A 6980-nucleotide genomic window follows, 5' to 3' on the forward strand; every position below is an offset into this window, starting at 1 on the left:
ATATGCTCGCAGGCTCGGACTTCGACACAGCGTGCAAATACGGGGCTTTTCTCGTAAGCCCCGTATTTGCTTGCGAGAGCGCAAATGCAGTACGTTTTGATCTTACGTGCAGTGTTAGGGAGTTTATACAGAGTACTCAGCAGGGAAGCATTTAGAAGACCTTTGCTTCGACTCATTGATAATGCGTAGTTGCCATCTGCAAGCTTTGCTGATTCTATTCCAGCTTGTACGTTCTGTCATCGGCATGGCTCTCTAGATTATGATTATCAAGTGCATGAAAATTGTGCCAGCGCGCCTGACCTCCAGAGCCTTTTCTATCCTCTTGTAGCAAAAGCGCCTTTCTAGCATGCTGTGAAATTCGAGTCTCCTGGATCTTCTATGAGACCAGGTCTCTAGATGTGAACGTGTCCTTTTATCGACACACTTTCTAGAGTTTGTAAGAGAGTAGGAATGCATGTGTACTCAGTGCGTAAGCGGCAGACGACAAGGAGAGGCACAGATAGAAATGGACTGCGCATGTAGTATATGCGAGCAATGCCGGCGTGCAGCAATGTGTGCTTTATAGCGAAAAATAACTGGGCGCCACAGGTAGACCGATTTTATGGGCCTAACTGTGGATGAGAAGAGTGAAATTTGATGGAGACGTTGTGCATTTTAGCGCTCCCCAGAAAACAGTCTGGGGCGCCTTCTCGACGGCCTGAAGCGACTTCTCTACAATTCCGTCTGGTCTTTGTTGGTGCCAACGGAAGCAAGCGCTCTGAAGTCCTGGGGTCATATTGGCAGACTAGCGCTCTGACCTGAGCTAGAAGACAATGAGCGGTAACGCAAGATGGTAACATTTTCTTTACAGTGGCCAGCTACAAGGTGATGCTTGACTCAGCTTTTGCCTACGCCTAGCTCTGCATAGAACATTTTTAGAGAGTGCGTGCGAGTGGCTTAATCGGGAGCTCCCATCTACGTGTAAAACAGGGCGCACTGCTTTGGCCTGAATTACCCAGTCCCTTTTCCTAACACACAGTGCAAGCTGGTTCGAGGTACCGCCTCCACCGAGAGTCACCATTGCACTTCCCACTGTTGCGCAGTTGGTCTGTTACAGGCTGTATGTCACTTAAATTAGTACTAATTTCACTCCATGCCTCCATGGGAGTAGGGGACACTTTGTGAGTATCCCTTTGCTCCTTTTTGTATTGGGAGGGTTCCCGTTTTCCGTGGGTTGATAACCACCACTGCACTGTTAATCAGAATGAAGGTGACTGATTTTGAGTCTCGCATCGGCGCCTATGCTTTGCTTTTGAAAATCGCGTGGAACGTACTTTCCCAGCCTCCCTGCTATAATGCAGCACTAAACGTTTATGCTTCTCGCTCGTGTTCGGTTGGTGTTTCCAGATCGTGAGCTGTTCATTTGGTGAAGTCCATTTTCTTTGATTGAAATCATTTCGTTCGGCCAGATCAGTGGTATGGAATTTCATTTTCAAGGCAAATCAAGTCTCACTTGACATTGTTTGCCTGATTTCATTTAGTCAAATCTTGCATTGCAGCGAATTGAAATCAAACTCACAGGCGCCATCGAAGTTGATGTGAACAAGTATTCAGTATAACCCAGCAGCATAATAAGGCTGCTGCTCTGGCGGGCGGGTTGTCTCCTGGCTTAACGGGACGACCGGGGCGCGTCTTGGAGCAAGCCAGGCGTGGATGGGCAGAGGCTGATTGCGTGCATATGACCAGCTCGGAGATTCATCACGTACGTATGACCACCTTTGAGCGGGGATTAGTGCTCCTCTATGTTACAAACGCAAAGCTGGACTATGTCCTGATAATCACCTTGACCATTATGCTGACTTACAAGTAACATTGTGGACGGTTGCAGACTTGGAAGAGCACCCGAACAGACGTGCGGATGCCTATTGTCAATATGACCTTTGACAAACAAAACCACACCACCATATTCTTCTGGAATGCACGGAAATGCGGAAGTGTCGGGTTTTCCATTTTTCTAGGAGGTGCGGCTCTGCTAACGCTACCGCTCACATGGAAATGCTTTTAAGGAAACGCAGCAGGTATCTCGGCCAAACAGCAAGCTCAAACAATATGTGCGAAATATGCTTACTATTTCTATGGCCAAAACATCTGCACTGGCCATTGTTCTTGAGCGCAACGGGTATTATCACAGACAAATGCTTTGAGAGTTCATAGACCGTATGCCCAATAAATTTTTCCATATACAGCATAGTGCCTCATGTAGTCGAAGACTCGCAGTGTACCTTGCATTTTTGCCTGTGAGGAATAGCCTTATTATGACTTTTATGTGATAAACTACCGTCTTCGGAACGCGTACTTCCTTTGTCCTTCGTATATAACCAATGCAGTACCTCTGCTTATACTTAGCAGTTCAGCATGTTAGATGCTGAAAGAGTATTTCCCTTTCGAGGAACGCCCATACCCCTACGCTCTAATACATCCTTCACACGAACGTCCATGGAATCTACTTTGGTATGCTTCTGCCAGGATGTACGCTCCACAAATCAGTAGTTGTGTTTGATTTCGGCAGCCACTGTAGACTTTCTTGTAATGTGTTAGCTGTGTCACATGGCGAATTTCCCTGGAGTAATCACTTGCGTGGGATAAAGGTCTTGCTTCGTGCACTGAATTTTTAATGCCAGAAAGCGGCACAGAAGCGCGTGTTAGTCCACGCACAAGAATGGGCTTGATGAAATGTGTTGGAGCACAAAGAGCAGAGACATTTTTGCCAGGTGAACGTTTTCTCGGAAGCTATTGGGGACTGGCAGCTGGTGAGCCCATAGAACGCCCTGCAGAGGGAAAGCCGGTGTAGAGGGGTTTCTTCCATGGAACAGCGTATTTCAGAGCTGAGTGAAATGAGGAAAAATTCCAGTCGCAGCCCCTCAGTGAATTCTGGAGAACTGGTGCAGGCGCTTGACATAATTGTTTGTCAGAGTTCTCCTTGCATTCTTCCCTCACGGGCAACACGTGTTGATCTTACTGCATTTTCGAGTCTCCAGTTTATGCTGTAGTACTTGTAGAGTGGCGGAGTGCTCGTGTGATCTTAGTGCAATTTTGAGTCTTTAGTTAGCGTGGCGGTTTTAGCAGAAGTTCGCGTGTGAAAGCACTGCCGAGTTCTAACCACAGCTTGCCATAATTCGGCTCAGTGAGATTTGACGGTGCGTGCGCTTGTTGAATTTTCAGGAAGTAACTTTTGCGGACACCATATTTTAAAATCTCCAGCTCGATTGAAATTTTAGAACCATGTAACGGAGTCTATTGCAGGTGATTCATGTTCAATTTGTACCTTGCGCTCTTGCACGTGGTTCAGGTTCAATTTGTACCCTGCGCTACAGGAGACACTAACTGTAACAGCGCGCTAGTGAATTCAAGGTGGTTTTTTGTTGGTGCGCCCTTCCGAATTTCGAATTATGAATCAAGGCTCGACGCATGCACAGGCTACAGATTCTCTTCTGTAGAAGGAGGCAGTTTGATCAACAACGCAGGGAGACGCGAGAGATACTTGTGCCATCATAACTCCAAGCACTTGCGGCCCTGAAGGTTGTTGTAAATTTGGACGCGCTCCTTTACTGTATGCACTTAGGTTATCTCATATTTGGCATCCATTCTTGATCCAGTGGTACATGCTGCAACAGTTAACCGGTGCTACACTAAGCCAGAGCAAAATACTCCGCGGCATGGTAGAAAATCCAGTTGCGCAGGACAGCATACCCAGAAGCAGAGGAATTTTGTAGTGTACCGCTTTGATTTCAACTATCAAGTATGTTGCCGTAGTACACTTAAAAGATTCTTGAAGTGATGTGCGCTCAACGCACTTCCAGGAAGTATGCTTTGTAGAGCTATTTCATTAAAGAATTCAGGCATATTGACGAAAGTGGACACCTTCCAGTGTCTGCGTCAGAGTCGCAGGTAGGTTCTGCGCGGCTACATCGAGGACGATGACGCTTACACTGTGCTATTAAAATCAGCTCTTGTATTCTTCTTGTTGATGCGCCCTTTTGAACTTTGAGTTATTCCCGCGCAGGATGTTGCCGTGCTTTATTTACTGGTCTGTGATTTTGGACTGAAGGAATATCACTGCGGAGGCAATGACGTTTTGCCTGTACACAGAGTTGTGCTGTTGAAGCCAGACTGGGTGAACAGCCTAGTGAGCTGCGATATATATTGTGAACCATTGTGTTTCTGGGCACATGCGGCGCTTCAGGAACGTTTTCTCAATCATCGATGCGCGTTTTGATTATCGGCGTGGTGGAGAGTGCACGTCGTGTAGATATGACACCAACTAATTGTGGCCAGCGTATCACATATATGCGCAGTAGTGCGTGCAAGCGGACAGTGCGCAGCTGACTTGCTGAGTGCTGAAGGACAGCCATGTTATGGCAACTGATCCCATGTATATCGGTAACGTTGGGCAGTGTTTGCGGCGCCATGAGGCAACGACGCCTATGAAAAACTGGTGGGTGGGAAGCGAAAGGAAAGAATTAACATAGAAAGCTCCAGCGTCATCGGAATTGGAAGAGCCTCATGTCACCCCACTCGGTGCATTGGCCGGCGTCTGAAAATCGCTTGGTGCCCCACCTGCGCCGTAAGTTCTTGCCAATTTCATTTAGGCGTGCGCCAGGAATGGTTTTTGCGGATCACACGCTAGTAGGATTTTGTAGGCTGCATGAGACCTGAATTTCTCATTTGGTGAATTGCACAAAAAGAGAAAGACCAATATATTCTTTTTAGCCCTGCACACTGGGAGCTGCGGCCCATTTTTGCCTATTTGGTACTTGATATTCCATGTGAAGGTCCCAGTGTGTCATACATTTGATTCGTCACACTCTATGTATAGGCTGCATGCAAATCGATGTTTTCTTGCGGGCTACGGTGAGCTGAATTTTTCAAAAGCTTCAGCTTACTCTTGATTTTGAGAGATGTACACTTCGAAGCAAAGTGAATGGAGAATGCGATATCGTGCCTTTGTGTCCGTCTGTACAGGGCTTCTATGAGCTGCCACCTGCATGTTCCGAAAGACAAAGTGAGCCTAGGCAAAAAGCAGCAATATGCGGCTCAGCTTTATTAAATTCACCTTTGCGTGCCTCGTTTGCTTCTCCAAGGTTGTGCGCTAGAGGCTTTTCGTAGTGCTTCACAGTAGCCGCCGACCGACGGCACTTGCTCAAAATGCAATACTTCCGCTGCTACGGTTCAGGGTTTTGAGTTGGGCATTTGTCATCCTCCTACATGTGCGTTCTCTGGCTTAATGCAGTGGAAGGCTAGACAAGCGCCTTGGATTCCCCAACCCGTCTATGCCGAGACAAATGGAATTCGATGGAAACGGTGTGAGTCAGGGCAAGAAAGGGGGGCCATTGGCTTAGCACAACAAGAATTCGCTAGAATTGGCAGAGCTTCAGACCGTGTTAGTCGCTAGTCCTGCTTTTCCACACGAATCTGGAGAGTTGATCAGGCTGGATAATCTTCCAGTGAACCGAACCCAGGGAGGACATTTTCTTGGCTCCTGTGATAGTGCTGGTATTTGCATTATCATTATTGGCAGTGAAAACAATGACCAGCGGGCGTGTCGACCGAAGTTAAATTCATTCATGTGTTCTTGTGAGCTATTGTGAATGATCGTTCAAGCCCATGCTGTCTCGCAGAAAGCGAAGTACAAATTGGACTTTTACGTAGAGGAGATCCTGCCTGATCCTGACTCACAGGGAATCCTCCCGGCCGCGTTTAAGTCTCGAGAATTGGACTGCCAACCGCACGCTCCAACGCATGTCTACGTTGCGAATAAAGAAGGCGAAATTTCGGTCCGAAAGACACATACACACACGAGCGAAGCTGGCTTTGGACTATACGAACGTTGCTTGAAAGATAAAAAGAGTAAATGCTACAAAGCAGTTTTTCGGCCTTTAGGCAGTACGCGCATTTTTTCCTCGAGCCCCTTGTTACGTAGCTGGCCTTTATAGTGACAACGATTCTCCTCTGTAATCAGTCAGAGGTAGCACGAACTACATGTCTGGAGTGTTATGATAGGAGTGACAGCGCAAGCTTTTGCTGCGTTTCTATAGGCGCAGGAATAGAGAAACGGTTGGGCTTGTATAAAAAAGGAAGTAGGCGTTGTGGGGGTCTGTTTCACTCCAGGCTTGTTCTAGAATTGAACACCCTATATGTTTTTTGTCTCAGGCGGATTCAGTTTTTATCTTTCGTTTACTGTGTAAAGTCATTCCTCACCGTGATAGCAGCGGCATTGAATTCATTGAATCGTAAAGCAGTGGAGTTGTTATTGTTTACTAGTGTCAGCTATGAGTTAAAAGGGAATTCAAGCAATACAGACCAGCCATGCAGACTAGCTGCAAATATCTGGCGATGCTTTAAAAACTTTCTCACAAGGACTACATTTTTTTTCATAGGCAATAAGCTCATTTGCTGTGAGTAGTGTCAGAACTTCTGATGTTTCTACAGATAGTGCGTGGAATGGATACCGTCGAGTTTTGCATGAACTGAGTTTTGCGTGAACTGCACAAAAAACGGCTATAAGAGCAATACGTGCTGTGAGTGAGCACCTACAAACCTCTCCAAGGTTACCCCAGCTCTTCGGTATTCGCATGTAGAGACCTCGCACCACTTCCGTGGTAGATTCCTGCAATCTCCAAGACTTCTGTTGCAAATGCTGGCCGAGTTGTGAATAGACATGAATGCGGAGCCTGTGCGTCCGGTGTGACATGAATTGACCTTGGGGTCGCTACAGAGCTGCGGATAGCAGGTCTGTAGCGCCCACTCCACCTGCAGTTTGACAACATGCGAGTAGCACTTAAGGTTCTTCCGGCAAAGACGCTCTGCCGTGAAGGCCGAACCGACTCGCTCCGGTTTGCTGCAGAATCGAGTAGGCTAATGAGATATGGGCGCTTGCTGAACCGCGTGGTAGCTTGATGTGTCTTTCGTGGCAGTGAGCGCATTCCCGCTCTCGGAAGCTA

The sequence above is a fragment of the Eimeria tenella genome, genomic scaffold (genome assembly GCF_000499545.2).
Source record: "Eimeria tenella Houghton genomic scaffold, Eth_scaff65, whole genome shotgun sequence".
NCBI lineage: Eukaryota > Apicomplexa > Conoidasida > Eucoccidiorida > Eimeriidae > Eimeria > Eimeria tenella.